This window comes from Mandrillus leucophaeus, unplaced genomic scaffold (genome assembly GCF_000951045.1).
Source record: "Mandrillus leucophaeus isolate KB7577 unplaced genomic scaffold, Mleu.le_1.0 Scaffold586, whole genome shotgun sequence".
Classification (NCBI taxonomy): domain Eukaryota; kingdom Metazoa; phylum Chordata; class Mammalia; order Primates; family Cercopithecidae; genus Mandrillus; species Mandrillus leucophaeus.
This window is the reverse complement of record NW_012106319.1, coordinates 1,243,003-1,263,706: the sequence shown is the minus strand read 5'-3', so window position 1 is coordinate 1,263,706 and position 20,704 is coordinate 1,243,003.

Here is a 20,704-nt window from a genome sequence, read left to right as displayed (position 1 = left end):
GTAGCCAAAACTTAAAAATCATCAGTGTTCTTAACACTAGTCTTTTGGGTAGGAAACAGCATATATGTATATTCTCTCAACAGCCATAATTAAGAACATGTTTGAGACTGATAATCTGGAACTGGAAAATAAGATTAATTTGTGAAACACTCAAGAGAATTCATTTCACTATCTTATAGTAAAGCTACGTGTGGTTCGGAAAACACTATTACCCTGCTTAATGGCACATCTCTTTATCCAAAATTGACTAGAATGAATTTGTTCAATTTGAAAAATCAACTCTTCCATGAAAGTAAAAGACTGATTACAATTGAATCTCCAAAGATATGTTTTATTTTAAAATCAATTCAATGTAATTTAGAGCTAAATCTTGTTTATTCCTCATTTGCATCTATTCAAATAAAAGCAATGAGAATACATTTATAGCTATTTTTCTGGCAAAGGTGAGAAAAAAGTTATATCCACATTGATAATAGAAGGTTAATGTGGGAAGAGTCAGGAAGAGTTACCATAATTGCATAGGTCATGAGAAGTAAAGGCAAGAAATGTAGAATAGGGGCAATTTCATCACTGTTTTTCCAAGAAGAAAGTTTTTGGTAAGTTTGCTGTAACTTCAGGTCTGAACTGGAAAATAAAAAAATTGAAAATCCTCTAGAAATATCTTAAAGGACAGAAATGAAAGAGCACTATGTTTGGAGTAGAAGAAGGATGATTGGCAGTGAAGCACGTAAGGAGGAGTTGGTTGGATTGTGTCAAAATCAAACTTTTGTAAATGTCTTTATTTAATGAGAAAACATCGTACTTATGATACACCTATTTCCTAAAATTATTTTCTGAGTTATTCGAGTTTTGATTATTCAGTGGCAAGGCCCAATTCTTGGCAAGCCTTGCCAAGAATTTGAAAATCTGAAAATTAAGAATTAAGAATTAATCTTTGCCAAAGAAAACCAGTAAATTGGTATTATTTGAGTCTTCCAGGCTTGTAAGATATTTTAGTTAGTGGTCGTTATTCAAGAAGTGTTTCAACGCATATCATTGCTTTCAAAAGTGTGTGTGTGTGTGTGTGAGAGAGAGAGATTTGGGATAAAGAGGAAAGTAAAAATGAAATGTTAAAGATAATGAGTAAAATAAATTATGTTTTAGATTCTAATAGTGTAATTCTAGAGATTATATTTGTCACTTCAGCGTTGTTTTGTGGATATTCTATCAGTGATTTCCAGACTGACAAAATCTTCTTTCAGAGCCTGAAACTCACACAAGATACTTAATGTAAAACATATATTTGAAAATATATTTATTGACTCTATGAAAAAGCACACCTGGTAAGTTTCTTTGATGGAGAAGTTAATGCTTAAAAGCAAAGCTCTGGCTGGGCATGGTGGTTCACACCTGTAATCCCAGCACTTTGGGAGGCCAAGGCTGGCGGATCACCTGAGGTCAGGAGTTTGAGACCATCCTGGCCAACATGGCGAAACCCCATCTCTACTAAAAATACAAAAATTAGTCAGATGAGGTGGTGGGCACCTGTAATCCCAGCTACTCAGGAGGCCGAGGCAAGAGAACAGCTTGAACCTGGGAGGCAGAGGTTGCAGTGAGCCAAGATCGTGCCATTGCACTCCGGACTCCAGTCTGGGGGACAGAGCAAGACTACATTTCAAAAAAAAAGCAAACCTCCAAATACTGTTCCTCATTCATGAGATCCCAAAATAAGTCTCACATTTTTTCTCCGCCTGTGCTCCATGTCAGTTGATTTTTACTCAGCCAGCAAATGCCTATAATGCTTTGTAACTTCTCTCTCAGTCTTACTCTCCCTTAGTGAGATCTCTACTCAAAGATATTTCACTCACAATAACATGTGAATTTCTATGCGGATTCCAAACACTATTTTTACTATGTGGCTGAAATGCAAGGTCCCAGTGGACCCTAGGATCATAACCCCACATCTACGACGAAGTGATTAGGTCTTAAACTCAGCAGACTATAGCTGAAGGCTGTTATCTGTTTTACTCATAAATATCGGTGCTCTACTCTGACCTCATGCTTTTTTAATATTTTCAGATTTCTCCTATGTATTTTGAGAATCCTGCATTATTATTTATAAACTGTTACATAAAAGAGTATACAGAAGGGAAGGATTTAGACAAATATTTTATAGCATTAAAAATTTATGGGAAGAGAGAATCACATTGCACCATTATTCAATTAAATAGGATATATATTTCTCCATATTTCAAATAGAGATCAGTCAAACATCTTGATTTTTGACTCACCTGATGTTTATTCCTTTGATATGTTCCTGACAAATTCTATATTCTAAGATCAAGCAAGGCGGTTTTGCTTGTTAAATAACAAAATGATAAAATAAAATTGTGTGTGTGTATGTGTGTGTATGTGTGTATTTCCACAAAGTGATCTAGGAGAGAAAGTAGCAACTTATTTCCTGATGAGGCAAGCATTAATGTTTGTCACTTAAATCTGACCTTCCCTGTTTGTGATTGAGAGTTTAAATAATTTTTGCAAGATAGGACAGCAATATCATCTTACTACGTTAAAGACACCTATTAGTCATGTCCCAGGCAAATTGGGATTTATGACTCAGACATAATTCTTCCAAATATGCCTGCTGTTCATAAAAAGGCAGAGATATATAACTCAAAAATAACACAAGTCAGAAATAATTTTGCACTTCACTTTGCCACATTGACTTTCTCTCGAATAGATGGCAAAATCTCCGCGTTTTATGAATAGGCTTTTGTCAATACTACAGATGTATGTTTCCAGCTTCTAAATAAAGCAAATTTCTGAGTCAAATAAAACTAATGATCAGCTCCAGTAGAGGCAAGGGAAGATGTATATATAAGAACTATGCATTAAAGATTGATGGAGATCCATAAACACTTAAATGTTCACTGTTGATGTTGACTGTGCCTTGAGGAGAAGGTTAAGAATGTCACATATCACTTGCAATGATTAAGTTTCTCTGCTCGTGAGATAGTGTCTCATTACATATGAAGAACTGTGGAAGAACAGCATACAATTTTTTGAGAGGGAGTTGGAGGAGACATGGATGGATTGAAGCACAGATAAAATATGTATTTTCCCCCAAATCTGTACAAATACTACTAAGAGCATGGCAAAGCTCCATGCTTTGTGAATATTGCTTGAGGTATCAGAAGTAAAAATACCATATTTCATTAAGGATGACAGCAATAGTATTCTCTTTACTCTGTGGACTATCAAGTCTTTCAACTTAAATATTTTGGAATCTTATCCGACATCAAAGATGTAAAATGATATAGTGCCTCCAAGATACATCTTTGTCCTTGAAGAATGATCAAAGTTCCACTTATGTTTATAAATTAGAACCAAATGCATTTCCCAAAAATTTAGTGACGGTAATTCTCTCCTCACCCAGTCCCATTTTAAAAAGTCATCTATAAAAATCAGAAACACCGTTATTTCTTCCACTGAAACATAAGCATTATGTTTGGTGAATGTTAAAATACGAATCTTAAAAAGGACAAGATTTAGTCATAATTAAGTGATTTGCACAATACCCTATGTCAGGAATTGTCCAAGGGAATGATCACGTTAGAAATAAAAATAATATTCACTTATGAGATTGCTGAAAATGATCACCTATTTCTACTTAGTATTGTTGATATTACACTCTCACCATGTTTCTGAATGAAAGAGATTCTTATTCCAAGAGCAATAGGAAATAATCAACATTTTTAAAAGAGAGGGGTATTTGTTTTCTAAACACTTTTCTGTCCTCAGTGATGATAGCTAACAATTGTATTTTTATTATTAATTTTCCTGATAAGTTTTTCCAGAGTTTAAAAATTGGGTCTGATGGACATTCAGGCATAGGGGAGAGGAGGCTTTGTCTCTGTGAGAGGTGAGCTGCCAAAATACAGGTTCGGTTCCATGTGACTCTTTGTGGAACTTCCCTCTGCCAGAGTCAACGTGTGAGGTGCAATTTAATTTGATTGTAATATTGAATATTCCATACTAGATATACATCTGTCTCCTGAAAATTATTCTTCTACCCTTCTTGCTTACAATTCCCTTATTTTAGCTGGGCTGACTGTGTGCCCAAGCCACATATGATAAATAGTTTATCATGTTTTTTTTTTCTATATTAATAACAGCAGTACTGTTACTTGTCGTGTTATTAATGTATCTAACTCCTTTGCAGCGTGATGGGGAGGATGACCCAGAAATGGCCAAGGAAATGTCAGAAGAATTTTGCTGTGTGGATTTTAGAATAAACAACAACAACTAAAACAAAAGCAAACAAAAAACTTTTCCATTGAAAAGAGACAGATAATAGTTGATGGTATTCTTTCCTCATTTCCTTCTCTCTTAAATCTGAACATGATACTTGAAGCTGCAAGGCCCATGTTTTTTTTGACCATGAGGTCACATGAATTAAATCAAGACACAGCATGAGACAGCAGGCAGCCAGAAAAAGTACTTGTATCCTGAGGACACTGTTAGCAGATACACTGTTGATAGCAACCATGATATCTGGATTTCTTTTCAAATGACCAAAATAATCACCTACTCATTTACTTCCACTAAATAAATTTTCACTAGCTTGCTGTCATAGACATTTCCATTTTGTATATTCTTTAGTTAAAGGCTAAAACAAAAGGAGCTTTGTATAACAATAGTTATCTGATAATTAAAAACAGAGGAGAATTAGGTGTCGCTTATTTTTTATGTAAATAGAGAGTAATTAATGTTTAGCTAGTTTTGCCTCTGTCAAAATATTAAATCATGATATGCAACATCACAACTCCTATTTATAAAAATGAGTTGTATTGTTAGTGCCTCAAGAATACACTTGTTATAGTAAATACAAATGAAATAGGACTTAATGTTAGGAACAGTGGATGACTTTAAATCCTTGCTATATAAAATTAATTGTATTAAGGCTTAATTTTACATTCATTATCTTAATTTTGTGTTTACTAAATTAATTTATATTCTTTAATACAGAATGATATGTACGTTATTTTCACAAATTATTGAGTGTAATACAGAAGCATACAGATAATTCAAATTCACTAAGAAAGGCTCCAGAATCCTGCAACATTTTTTAAGCTTGTATTAGAGCAGGATGTAAGGTTTGTTGACCTGTTACCTCTGTATTGACTGTTATGATTGTGTGTCTACATTAGAAGATTCATGATTAAATTATTAATGAGTTGGAGACAGGTGGTAGATACAAGTTTTATGTCGGAATACTTTTCTCCATCCCAAGAAAACATAATTGATTTCTAAATCATTCTTAATTTCCATTTCTAGGATTCTTGTTCTTAAGAAATAAACACTAAGGATAGAGAAATGAATAGAGAATGGAAGGCAGCTGAGAACATATAACCAACATATAACCAATATTAAAGTATCACCATGGAATTTCTAGGAGACTGAAGATACTGAGAAGAGCAGGTGTTAACTTCATCCTCTTCATTTTCCACAGGATCATAGGGTATAAAAGAGGAGACAGGCAGAGGACTCTCCTGTGGAGTCCAGTGGGCAAAGACACTGTCCACATTTAATTTGAACTTTTTCACTTAGCCTTGGTTATCTTTTTCCAGTGCTTATTCACAGAGCATCACCTAGTAATAAAGAGAGATCACTCTGGGACACGAAAATACCCATGCTATTTTTCGGGCTTATTATCACTAACAGGCAATCTTGATAATATTTCCTGGATGAATTTTCACCCATACCTTCTGCTAAGATAAATAGCATCTGTTAACTCAGTTTGGGTCTGGCTGAGTAATTTTCTTTTTGGCCGTACTGTGTGGTGAGACACAGAGACACTGTGGCACTTAGTGTATCCTGTCCTCAGATGAGAGAGGAGGCACGCCTAGCGTCGCCTTGCTTTCAAGGTTTAATAATAAACCTAAAGTTGTTTAAGATCTTCTTCTATGTAAATACCAAAGAGGGAAAAAAAGAAGAATGAACTATTGTGCCATATGTATAAGATAAGCAAGTTTGCTCTGGTGTTTGTCTAGATTTCAAAGATATTTTTGAAGGAAAGGTGAATACAATTTAGTTTAGTTTTTTTTTTTTCTTTTTCTGAGGGAAACTTATTTAGGTAAATATAATATATCATAGACCAGGCTCAACTATGTAATTAGGAGTTCTGAATATATAGCCATACTGTACTATCCCTGCAACCATATAAAGTTTAACCAACAAAAGTGAATATCACATCAGTAAGTGTTGGCATATGGTCAGCAATAAATACAACACATGTACTAGTAAAGAAGTCCTGAACCATATTTGTGGTATAAGAAAATACAAGAATTGTACATCAGTAAATACTAAATCATACAATATAGGATTTTTAAATATATAACTTCTTCTTTTTTTTTTTTTTTTTTTTTTTGAGACGGAGTCTCGCTCTGTCACCCAGGCTGGAGTGCAGTGGCGCATCTCAGCTCACTGTAAGCTCCGCCTCCTGGGTTCATGCCATTCTCCTGCCTCAGCCTCCCGAGTAGCTGGGACTACAGGGCCCCGCCACCTCGCCCGGCTAATATTTTGTATTTTTAGTAGAGACGGGGTTTCACCACATTAGCCAAGATGGTCACAAGCTCCTGATCTCTTAACCGTCCCGTCTCGGCCTCCCAAAGTGCTGAGATTACAGGAGTGAGCCACCGCGCCCAGCCTATAACTTTTTTCATGTAGCATAATGTTTCTAATGCTCAGCTGTGCTGTATGTATACATGTATACGAACTCACAACATGTATAAGTATTTCATTCCCTTTTATAGGTAAATAATATTCCATTGTAAGGATATACTACATTTTATTTATCCATTCATTATGTGATAAAAATGTGGGTTATTTCCAGTTGGGGTCATTGTGTATAATGCTACTGTGAACATTTGTGTTCACATTTTTATTTTCACAATGTATATTTTCATTGCTCTTGAGTATACACCTGGAATTGGAATTGCTAAGCCATATGGTTACTTTCTTCTGAACATTTTGAGGAACCACCAAACTGTGTTATAAAGAAATGTCACGAGACCCTTGGGATGTTGCTGCACCAGGCAGAAACCTCTGTGACTGGCGGCGCCTTCTGCCTGAGTATTGCTCCTGCCTGCTGGACGCGTTCTGCTCACTCGACCCAGTAGGCCGTGCTCAGCTCATGCAACAGCCCAGATCCCACATCTCCCGAGGGTGAGCCAGGGTGAAGCAGCAAGGGGTGTATAGGTGAGTGAGTGTGGGGTCCGGCTACTGCTCACAGCCAGAACACTGGTGGCTGCAGTGGGGTGGTCAGCTCCAGGTGCTGACTCTGTGTGAGGCTGTGGCTGGACAAGAGGTACTACACGCGGCTTCCACCCCCAGCACCAGGCACCACGTAGGGACGGGAGGAACACCGCGGAGCCTGGAAGCTTGGAGACACCAGGAATCCCAGAGCCCCAAAGAGGGTATCATAGCCCTGGCTCGGAGAGCTCCTAGGTCTAGGCTCCCTTAAGGACTGGAGCTCTTCTCTCCTAGTCACCCACAACGTGGCAAGCAGGGGGTGGCGTGTTTCAGCCCTGTTTGTGTTACCACTCTTTTAGTCTCACCATTTGGCAGGTCCTGAGTTCTTGTCCTACGTCCAGGAAGAATGAGGTATGTGGACGACTGGAGAGTGAGCAAAGCAGAGAGAAGCTTTATTGAGTAGCAGAAGGGCTCTCAGGAGACCCAAAGTGGGCAGCTCCCTTCTGCAGACAGATCATTGAGATGACTGTCCAGCTCTCAGTGGGGAGGAGACCTGCAGTGGGTAGCTCCTTCTTGCTTCTTCCAGCAACTCGTAGTCCTGACGTCTGTTCAAGTCTGGCTGAATCCAGTTTTTTTTTATGGAATCAGAATGGAGGAAATGCGTGCTAATTGCTCTATGGGAGGCCATGCGTGGGCTGAAAAAAGCATCGTAAGTTCTCACTCCAGCCACAGACTCCACCCAGAACTGATAGCCTGGCCCCCAGTCTTTGGGCTGTTTCTGGTTTGAAGGAAAGTTGTGATTTCTTTGTATCCGCATCCTTATTTGTTTTATGTCTTTTGATTATAGCTTAGTGGGTCTGAAGTGATACCTCATTGAAGTTTAATTTCTCTGATGGCTAATGATGTTGAACAACTTTTCATGTACTTATTATTGGCCATTTATATACTTTAGAAAAATGTTTTTTTCCCCATTCTGTGGATTGTCCTTTGACATTCTCGATGGTGCCAAGTACAAAAATTTTAATTTCTTAAAATTTTTGAAATTAGGTTTGACAAAACCTAATTTCTTTTTTTATTTTGCGCATAATTTTGATGCCATATCTAATAAAACTGTACCTAACACAATATCACAAAATTTATAACACTTTTATGAATTTTTATAGTTGTGACACTTACATTGAGGTCTATCTCCAATTTGACTTAATTTTTGTGTATGGTATGAGATAGGGTCTAACAATTTTTACATGTGACATGGAGATGACCCAACATCATTTGGTAAAAAGACTATTATTCCATTGAATTGTGTGTGGCACCTTTATCAAAAATTGATGGACAATGAATATGAAGGTTTATTTCTGGAAGGTCAAATTTGATCCCATTTTTACAGTTTACATTGTTTACAATTCTATTTGTTCTATCCATTGTTTCTATTCTATTCTACCCAATCTATTCTATTGTTTACATTTACATTGTTTACAATTGTATCCATTGTTTACAGTTTACATTAATTACAATTCTATGTTACTTACAAGTATATCCTCATATCCACAGCAGACTTTCTTGAATACTATAGTTTTGTCGTCAGTTTTGAAATCAGAAAATGTAAGTCTTCCAACTGCTTTCTTTTTCAATCTTGTCTGGGTTACTTTGGGAATTGTGTATTCTTGTCTGCCCAGAGACAAGATCCACTTGTCAAAATTTACAAAGAAAAACACACACACACACACACACAACAAAAAATAAACCTTAGCTAGTAGGAATTTCAATGAAGAGTACTTTAATCTGTAGATTAGATTGAGGAATATTATTATCTGAACAATATTATCTTCCAATCTGTGAATAAGAATGCCCTCATCTAAACTTAGAAATACTTTAATTTACTTTAACAATGTTTTATAGTTTTTAGAGTAGAAGTTTTGCACTTCTTTGATTACTTTTATTCCTGTTTCATTCTTTATGACACTGTTTTAAATCAAATTGTTTTCTTGATTTTATTTTTGGATTGTTTATTGCTAGTGTATAAAAATGCAATTGATTATTTTATATTGTGTTTGTACCTGCCAATCTGAATAAAATAACTTATTAGTTATTATAGTTTTATGGTGGATTCCCTAGAACTTTTGATATACACGGTTATGTCATCTAAAAGTAGAAACAGTTTTACATTATCCATTCCAACTTAGATGTTCCTGATTTCATTTGTTTGCCTGGTTGTCCTGGCTAGAACCTCCAGTAAAATGTTGAATAGCAATGGTGAATGTCCATATTTGTCTTATTACTGATCTTACTGCAAAGTTAGTTAGGCTTTCACGATTAAGTACGATGTTAGTTGGGGTTATCGTAGATGTCTTTTATCATGATGTGGGATTTTCCTCTATTCCTAGTCCTGTTTTAATGAAGAAGAAGTGTTAGGTTTTGTTAAATGCTTTTCTTGTATGTGTTGGAATCTTCATAGATTTTCCTTTTGATTTTATTAATATTGCATATTATATTATTAATTTTCAGATATTAAAACAACTTTGTAATTTTTAGATTAACTCCATTTCTTATATAATCTTTTTTATATGTTGCTGGATTTGAATTGATAGTTGTCAAGCATTTTACTGTCCTTTTTATTATAGATATTAATCTGCTGTGGTTTTTTTTGTCATGCATTTACATGTCTGGTTTTGATATGCAGGTAATATTGGACATACACAATGAGTTGGAAATTGCTTCTTCTATTTTTGAAAGATTTTATGAAATGCTTTTATTAATTCTTGCTTAAATATTTGATAGAATTCACCAAAGGAACCATCTGGGCTTGGAATTACTTATGTGGTAAGTTTTTATTTGTTCTATGTTTTGTTCTAAATTGATAGACTGATAAAGAAAATGTGGTACATATACATGATGGAATACTATGCAGCCACAAAAAGATAAGATCATCCAGGGACTGGGATGGAGCTGGAGGCTATTATCCTTAGCAAACTAATTCAGGAACATAAAACTAAACACCACACATTCTCACTTAGAAGTGGAAGTTAAATGATGAGAACACATGGACACATAGAGGGGAATTACACGTACTGGGGTTTTTTGGATGGTGTAGGGTAGGAGAAGGAAGAGGATCAGGAAAAATAACTAAAGAGTACTAGGCTTAATTCCTGGGTGATGAAACAATCTGTAAAAAACCCCCATGACACAAGTTTACCTGTGTAACAAAACTGCATATATACCCCTGAACTTGAAATAAAAGTTAAAAATTTACTAAGTCAATTATTTTACTTATTAGAAGTCAGTCCAGATTTTCTATTTTTCTGTTCATGTTGTCTAATTCTTCTTGAGTGAGTTTCAGTAGCTTGTATATCTAATTTGTTGGCATACAGTTGTTCTTAGTATTTTCTTTTTTTTTTTTTTTTTTTTGAGACGGAGTCTCGCTCTGTCACCCAGGCTGGAGTGCAGTGGCCGGATCTCAGCTCGCTGCCAGCTCCGCCTCCTGGGTTCCCGCCATTCTCCTGCCTCAGCCTCCTGAGTAGCTGGGACTACACATGCCCACCACCGCGCCCGGCTAATTTTTTGTATTTTTAGTAGAGACGGGGTTTCACCGTGGTCTCGATCTCCTGACCCTGTTATCTGCCCGCCTCGGCCTCCCAAAGTGCTGGGATTACAGGCGTGAGCCACCGCACCCAGCCAGTTATTTTATTTGAGTATAATACTGTTGTGTCTTCCATTTCATTCTATCTAAAGGTTGATCAATTTTGTTGACTCAAAACAAATTTGAAGTTTCATTGATTTTCTCATGTGTTTTTCTATTATCTACTTCACTAATTTCTGGTCTAACCTTTATTATTTCACTGCTTCTGCCTCCTTTATGTTGCATGTTTAAATAACATCCAAGCCAATTACCTTAAAAGATCTCACTCTTCTTTCTAGTTGATTAAGGTGAAAGGTTAAGGTAGTGACTTAAACATTTTTCTTCTTTAACATAAAGTTACAACTATAAAATTCCCTTTAAATATTCTTTTACTTATATTCCATATGTTTTGGTATTTTGTGTTTTTATTTTAATTTATCTCAGACTATTTTCTAGTTTCCCTTGTGATTTCACTTCCTGAGTCAGTGGTTATTTAGGAGTCTATTTTTTTAACTTCAATATATTTGTGAATATTCTAAACTTCTGTTTGTTACTGATTTCTAATTTCTTTGCACTGTAGTCAGAGAACTTTCCTTGTATAAATTTATTAGGACTCGCTTTAAGACAGGTCATTAACAAAATACTACAGTATGTGATTTATAAAAGAGAAGAAATATATTTTCTCACAGTCCCAGAGGCTTGGAAATTGAAGATCTAGGAGCCAGCAGATTCTGTTGTATGGTGAGGATTATTCTCTACTTTTAGGAGAGTGCTTTGAACGCTGTTTCCTCTGGAGTTGGAGGAATACCGTGTCCTCACATGGTAGTAGGCAAAAGGGCAAAAGTGACAAACTCCCCATTAAGCCCTCTTCTAAGAGCACTTAATCCTGCTCATGAGGGAGGAGCCCTCATAGTTTAATCACCTCTTAAAAACTCACCTCTTAATATTATTACATTGGCAACATCTACATTTAGGAGGGGTCACATTCAAACCATAGAGTATCTTGTCCTGGAGAATTTTTCGTAAGTGCTTGAGAAGAATGTGTATTCTGCTGTTGTTGGGGAGTTACATGTGTATCAACAAAGATGAAAACCAAGAGTTTTATTTTTTAAACAGGAGGAACAGATCCAGAAAAATAATTCGATTGAATTTCAGAGAAAGGTACTTTGAAAAAAATTTAAAAAATGAAAAAAAGAAAACATTATTAAAGGTTTGAAAGGGTTTCAGGAACAAATGTTATGAATCTTGAATGTAACCATGGTTTTTAATGATACTATCTGTGGTGCTCAGCAGGGTAATATGATGTCATTAATGAAGATGATAGTTATTCTTCATACAAAAAATGTAGGTCATCCTAATGGTTATTCTGAAGGCTTCACTAGACTTTGAAACACTTTTAACAGTTTAATGGTAAAGTCACTGGAATTTCTTAATGACTGGCTTGACTATGATGGGATTTCTCAGTCAATAATTCTTGGCAATACAGGGACCTACTCTGCCCAGAGACTCCCTATCTGTTCCTATATAGGGTGTCTTATAGTCACACAGCAGAGAATCAAAGGGTGTTTCCAAATCTAGCAGGAAGAAGCATACGTTCTTGACTACCAGGAAGCAGACTTATTGGCCTTCAGCATAAAATAAATTTTAATTATTCCTACAGGTAGCAGGCTTGTTTCAATATTGATTTCCTTGAGCCTTCTGGTGAAACAATTTGGTGTATTCAACTCAGTTAGAGATCACATTGATTCTCCTGGTCCTTGGGTATTCAAATATCTACAACCCCTGGAGATATAGGGGTTATGTATAAAAAAAACTTTGTTTTTTTTTTTTTGTTTGTCACTGTTTTAAAACTTCATTGTAAGTATAAGATATTTCCTATCAAAATAAGAAATGTAAATAGGTACCTTGTTATGGTAGCCTACCATCCAGAACAATTCCATCTGTAATCACTCATTTTTGTGTAAATCCATGGCTTTCTTGGTCTGCACATATACTGTACTTAGTCCAGGCCCCTGGACTCCCTGAAGCAGTAGTCATTTCCTTATGATGTGACTTTACACTAAGTATATCTGAAATAAATGAGGGTGTTGATGTGTAAGGTGGGAGGTGCAAGAATCTTTGGAGGAAGCTGCAAATGGAACATCTGAGCAACATAAGAAGCACTATCTCAGAGCGAGGTCCTTTTAAGATGTCTACTTGAAGTGCCGGTGAAATGTGATTGGCTTGCTAAAGTTAGAATAATTATTGGATATACTTATGAACATGTGTTTATTTTTAAGGGCATGAAATATTTTCCCCAAATTTGTGTTTGTTCATCTGGGTTTTTATAGCACCCTGTAAAGTAACCTATACAAGTATATTTTGTAACACATATTGTGTGTCATAGGTGTATTAGTCTGTTCTGGCTGCTATACCAGAATGCCACAGACTGAGTGGCTTAAATGACAAAAATTAATGTTCTCACAGTTCTAGAGGAAGTTCAAGATCCAGATAATAGCAGGGTTGGTTCTTGGTGAGGCCTCTCTTCTTGGCTTAAAGACAGCTGCCTTCTCTCTGTGTCCTCATAAGGCCCTTCCTCTGTGTGTTTGATGACGGAGGGAGAGAGCTCTGAGATCCCTTCCTCTTCTTGGAAGGACACCAGTTTTATCAGATTAAGGTTCCACCCTTCTGATACCATTTAATCTTAATTACTTCCTAAAATTCCCTATCTCTAAGTACAATCCCACTGGGGGTTAGGGCTTCAACACAGGAATTTGGGAGACACATTTTACTCCATGTAAGTGTGTATAGATAGCAGGTTGTTTAATCACGTGCCACAGTGTTTCTCAATGCCAACAAAATATTCAGATTTGAATAAAATTTGGTGGAAGGAATAAAACAGATATAGAAAAAGAGTAAAACTTCACCAATTTATAATAAGTAAGTGAGACACTAGCTTAAATTGGTAAATTTCTGAATTAAAATCATAAATATTATAAAAGCACTTAACATTATATTATATAATTGCAGTGATATTAAAATTACATATGTAAAGGGAGAATGTTGCAAACTTGAGAGTTCTTTTGTGGTGAAAAGCTCAATTTGAGTAGAATAATAAGCTGAAAACTAGTCGATGCACAATTGGTATGGAAAAAAATGATTTTCAGATTACAGGAAACTGATCCTTTATTTTTGACTACATTTGAAATACTTGTTCAAGTCTAGAGGAATAGGAGAAGCCAAGACAGCCAGTTTTAGTCCCCTGAATGACCCTTGCGGTTGGATGGCTCTTGGTATTAAACTGGTTTATAAGACTAAGATGTGAAGCCGTTAAATTAATTTTTAATCAAAAAAAGTAATCCTTTTAATCAGCAAACATCCATTTTTGAAGTTGGCTGGTGGATTCCCTGGACCCATCTCAATTTTCATGTAACAATGTGCTCTGATGAAGTAGTTTGCATTATGTGCTTGGCCCAACCTCTCCTTTCTGTGAGTCACTGAAAGTTTGCATCATTGTGTGCTTTGAACCGACTCTCAGTTTCTAGGATGTTCACAGCAAACCTATAGCTACTAGTATTTAATATGGCATTTGTATGTCAAGCATCAACAAAGTAGACTGTATCCAGACTAGGAATTATTTTCAAAAATACATATAGAAAGTCTAACCTGAATTGCAGAAAGCAAAGTAGGCAGACAATAACTTTAAATAAAAATGGTCTAGTATTTGGAAGAAAGAACTGCTTCACAAGGCAGAACTAGGAACATGGAAATAAAGAGGAGGCAGTTTTCAGCTCAATTAAAGAAGATCTTTCCAATGTTAGAGGAGCTGTTCATTAATTTAATGATCTGCTTCATAAAGTGAAGAGTTCCTTGTGTGGGAGGTTCTCAAGCATTGGCAAGATGACAATTTGTTAGGGATATTTAGAAGAGACTCATAGAGGATTGGAGTTTAAGTTAATGGCTTTCAAGATTCATTTCTATTTATTCTGAGTACTCACAGTGACTCAAAAAAGGCTAACATGTTACATGAAAATGGCCATAGGGAACTAATTAATCTAAACTGGTACTGAACACTATGTGTTAAGAGATAGGAATGAATGGTAGAGCATGAAGGACTATTTTTATGGTTTAATTAATAGGTTAAATATAAAGGAATATTTGCAAGTAACTTGAAGCTTCCAAAGAGTGATTCATCTTTACATATTTTAACATTCACTGCTCAGATTGATTCATAAGAGATTTACAATTTTTCTGAAGAAATATATAGTAAACAAAGATGAAAATTAGTGCATCCATTGTCTAAAACTTCTCAAATTCTGAAAAGTGGACCCTGGATTAATGTATTTCAGTTGTCTCCTTTATCTGGGAATTTTAAAAATCAGGAACATCACCTTATTTCTTTTTATGTTTTTAGCACATAATAAAATGTCAGGTTTTTAATCAGTGCTCAATAAATATTATATGAGTTGAACTAAATTCATACAAAATCTATGTTATTTTTACTGATACAATGTCTCTCACCTTACAATCCATGTGATTAGCAAAAACAATAAAATAGGATCATACATATAAACATTGCATACTTAAACAGCAAAAATATGATCATACAACTGCTACAATTGAGGCTGACCTTCGCCAGCACCATTATTAATTCTTCAGGTACTGAAAATAGCTGCAGGCTACAGAAAATAATGGAGGATATTTTAAAAAATAAGCAAAGGAGTGATTTTAGCTCAAAACAAGCAAATAATGGTTCCTAGGAATTAAAAAGCAAATATCTGCAAGTGGAACTTTGTTTATTACTCATTTTCTGTTACTTTATATTTGGCTGAATTGTGTTTCTTAAAATGGGTATGTGTGTTAAAATCCGTTGACATGGGATTTAGTGGTAATGTTTCTTGCTTTCATGAACTATCAAATAATTTAACTCTCCTTCCTTCAGAGCTCCTGCTGCATAAAATATGTTTTTCTTCAGTTACCTTCACAAAGGATTTTAAGCTTGGGCATTTGCTGAATCCTCAGCACCCTTAGGATGAGTTATTTGGTCGGAACATCAAAGTATATTTTCAAAAAAATTATTTTTAAAAACTCAGTGATTGTGAATATTCTTCTATTTTTCACTGTATGTATTTTAATTAAAAAACAGGCTATTATTGAAACAAGATGCTATATTAGGAAAAAGGAAAACAAATCTCTCATAAAATGTGGCTTAAAATAAATATTTGATCCTTAATGTTTTAAATGAAGTTCTGATGAGGTGGGAGAACTTTACATAGAATCAATTTAAAAATGCATGTAAGCCTTCTGTTCAAGAAACAAAGGTAAAGGCACGTAAGTGTGGTCATTTTGTTTTATGAACACCCTTTCTTATACACAGGATGAAGATCACTTTGGCATCCCCCTGGTTTCCTTTCAAGTGCACTCATATATTAGGGCTAAATGGATCTGTAATAGTCATGCACCTATACGTTGGCCAGAGTGGCCTGCATTTATGTGCATACCATTAAATAAACAGGTGGATTTCTCATTGATGAGTATATTAGTTTGATTGGGCCACTGTCTTAGTTCATTTTGTGTTACGATAAAGGAATATTTGCAGCTGGATCATTTATGAAGAAACAAAGTTTACTTGGCTCCTGATTCTGCTGATTGGAAAGTTCATGATTGGGCTTTAGAATGCTCACTATTTCTTTATATATATTATACTTTAAGTTCTGGGGTACATGTGCAGAATGTGAAGGGTTGTTACATAGGTATACAGGTGCCATGGTGGTTTGCTGCACCCATCAACCCGTCATCTACATTAGGTATTTCTCCTAATGCTATCCCTCCCCCCACTCCCCATGCCCCGACAGGCCCTGGGGTGTGATGTTCCCCTCTTTGTGTCCATGTGTTCTCATAGTCCAACTCCCACTTATGAGTGAGAACATGCAGTGTTTGGTTTACTGTTCTTGTGATAGTTTGCTGAGAATGATGGTTTCCAGCTTCATCCAAGTCCCTGCAAAGGACATGAACTCATCCCTTTTTATGGCTGCATAGTATTCCACAGTGTATATGGGCCACATTTTCTTCATTACCTGTTTTCTTCATATTATTGTTTTCTATCATATTATTGTTTCTTTTATCTTTCTCTCTATTCTATATTGTTTTCTTTACTTTTTGCTAGCTTTGTATTACTTTCTTTCATCAATTAATTAATTTGTGTTGTTCTTATGTTTTTAGTACCTATTGTATTATGAAAGCAATATAGACTATTTGAAAATAATAAATCATTTTCTATTTTCTCTATATTATTTATTTGTGTACTTTGTTACTTTGCTTAGTGTTGCATAATCATAACTTTGTTGAACATATGTTGACTAAGATACGCTGTTAATATAGATTCTCTCTGACTTTACCAGTGCTTAATTTCTGTTCAGAATGTGTCAAGAAGACTTCACATTAAGACATGTAAAAAGATAAAACTGAGATAGCCAGCCAGTCTTTCCTTGTCAAAATGAGTTTTAATCTCGGGATGTAATACAGGCTTTGGGGGTACACAGAACTGGACAAGTCAAATATACATGGTGTTTTATATGAGAATACGTACTCCACTGCTTATTAAAAAGTGAGGAAATTGGGCAGAGATAGCCAATCTATTCAACTACTGCAGTGCTAACCCTCTAATCTCTGACCCTGCTTAGTACACTTTCCTCACACTTGCTCTTGCTTTGTGCTGAGTAGGTTACTGTGAAGAAGGAGGTGTTGAGGGAGTGCATAATGAAAAAAATGCTACAGTATGAAAAATAAACAGCTCACATATCCAATGCAACATCCTCTTCTGTAAGCTCCGCACTGCAGCGTCTGTCTTTATGGTTACATCTGGTGTTCATCATTCGGTAATCCATCTAACTCCTTGTCTTGTCTGCTGATATCCAGCCTCTTTCCTCTAGCCAGTGCCTTCTGTAAATGTTTGCTTATTTTTCAGTTGTTTTGAAAGTAGAGGACAGAAAATGTGAATGTTCATTTTCCTCAGAGTAATACTTACTACTTAACCCTTGGTCATCTGGACTCCATCTACAGCCTCATTTTACACTTTCTACTGAATCTAAGACTCTCATTCTACTTGACTTTTTACCAAAGCAGTAAATAAGAAACAACTCTTATGTTTTCAAAATATTCCCTACTACAGTCTCCATCACCCTGGAACATATGGATGTCAGAATCTGATTAATTTTCGTGCACTTCTTCATTTACTAGAAAATGCATTGCACTCCAGCTTGGACTTGATCAATGAGTACCCTCTTCAATTAAAGAAGTAACTTTCAGGCAAGAATCTGTATTCCTTTGCTGAAACCTTCAAAAACATACTGCTACCATTGTTATGCCACTTCTCTAAGGCAAAAGGCTGACACAGGGTGAGACACAGAGATATTTAGTGGTGAAAATACATCCTGAATTGTGACCACCTCTGACCTAATATCCAAAACACACACACAAAACAGTTTGACAATTTAACACTTGACTGCAAAGGAAGATCCTGATAGTTTACCTTGAAGGAAATTGCAACATCTTCTGTGAAAGAGGAAACAACTCATGTGGGATTACCTGGAGAGGACCAGTGTGTCATTCCGGGTGCCTAGGCATGATGACAGATTCTGGTACTCTCTTCCTAAAGGAAAGCCTGAGAGTTGGCAAATCTGATAACACACATTAACACCCATAGTGAGCTCTCTTCTCAACTCATTCTTCAAAATAAAAATTCACAAGAATCACCTACTTGAGATATATATATATACACATATATATACATATATTTTTGAGATGGAGTTTCGCTCTGTTGCCCGGGCTGGAGTGCAGTGGTGCCATCTGCCACCTCGGCTCACTGCAAACTCTGCCTCCCAGGTTCATGCCATTCTCCTGCCTCAGCTTCCCGAGTAGCTGGGACTACGGGCGCCCGCCACCACGCCCAGCTAATTTTTTGTATTTTTTAGTAGAGACGGGGTTTCACTGTGTTAGCCAGGGTGGTCTTGATCTCCTGACATCATAATTCATCCGCCTTGGACTCCCAAAGTGCTGGGATTATAGGCGTGAGCCACCGCACCCGACTCTACTTGAGTAATATTTTAAGTAAAATAAATAATCCAAGGTAAATGGGAAAGCAATCTGCAAAAAAGTATACATTTAAAAAACAAACAAAAACCAAAGCTCTTAGTAACCTCTTTAAAGAGATATTTTAAAGTTTACAACTATAAATGAAAATGCCATGAAAATGCCATGAAAAAGGTTTAAAATAATCTGAATTTTTTAAAAAATTAAAGTAATTAGGAATAATGGAACATCTCCCCAGATTTCCCCAAATTCACCTCCCTTCCCCCGCCCAAGAAGAGACTAGAGATTTTGCGTGTGTACATTTTAAGAAGGGAAATAGCATAAGGGAATAATCTATGAAATAACATCTATGTATAATAGAGTTATAAAGAGAAAAATCTTAAAACAATAGCGAGGATGTTACATATCAGTGTAAGAAAAACTTCCTGAGCTGAAGAAAAATGCGAGGTTTCAAACTGATAGAACCTGCTATATAAGTAAGGAAATAAAGAACAGTACAACAAGCTAAAATCCCAGGTGAAATTTTAGAAAATAAGATAAATAAAATCTTAAAAATCTTCTGGAAGGTAAAGAGTTTTCCCACAAATCAGCGTGAATCAGACTGACATCAGAATCATTAAAATGTTTGATAGGTTAAAACAATGGAGCAATATCTTCAAACATAAGAAGGAATATAATTTATATTTAGTCAAAATATTAGCAAAATATGGGACAGAACAAGGCATTTTTGTTCTTGACAGATTCAGAAAATGTATTCCCACTCAACTTTCCTGGAAAATATTTGAGAGTACATCTATAAAAATAAGAGAATAAACCAAGAAAATGACATAGTATTCAGAAACAGTGTAAACAACCCAATAAACCAGTCAAAAAAAAAAAAGTCCCAGAATAACAACTCCACTGAGGCCTTGAACTGGAGAAAATAGATTTCAGGAGGAAAGTTGCCAGGAATAAAGAAAAATCTTAACAGAGTGCTCCTGGGAGTTTGTCTTATTGGAAGATATGGAATAATATAGACAGAACACAGGAATAATACATTGGCTATTGGTGAATTCCAAGACAAAAAAGTTACAGTCCAAATATGAAAAACTTGGCTCAGCTTAGGACATGAAATAAACAGGAAAGAAATGTAATACCCTGGTGTTAGTCAATATATGGGAAAAATAAGAGGCTGAAAGACATTAGAAGATGGCAAATAAGGCAAGATTCCTCCCTGAAGATTAAAACAAAACTTTAAAAAAACTGCATAAGGTGATATAAGCTGTGCTTTCAAGAGAGCATTTAAATGTATATAAGTAACCTAAAATAAAAAGTAAAATTCAGGTCAGCAGTCTCAGTAGCCACATTTTAAAGTTCTCAATAGTCACATATACTAGTGGCTACCAAAGTGAACAGTTCAAATAGAAAACATTTTCATTATCGTAAAAATGTCTGTTGAACAGTGTTGATATAGAGTACTAAACCAATTAGGTAAAATTTTAAATATACAAATTAATGCTGTACATTTTAGATAGATTTCTTAGTCAGCTTGGGCTGCCATAACAAAATACAATTGACTAGGTGGCTGAAGCAATAGTTTATTTCTCAGGGTTCTGAAGGCTGGGAAGTCCAAGGTCAAGCTGCTCACAGATTCAGCATCTGGTGAGGGCTGTCTTCATGGTTTGCTCTCAAATGCCTTCTGATAATGTCCTCACAGGATTTTTCCCTGATGCATGTATGAGAAGAGAGTAGAGAAAGCTCTGATCGTCCTCTTCTTGTAAGGGCACTAATCTCATTATGGGGGCT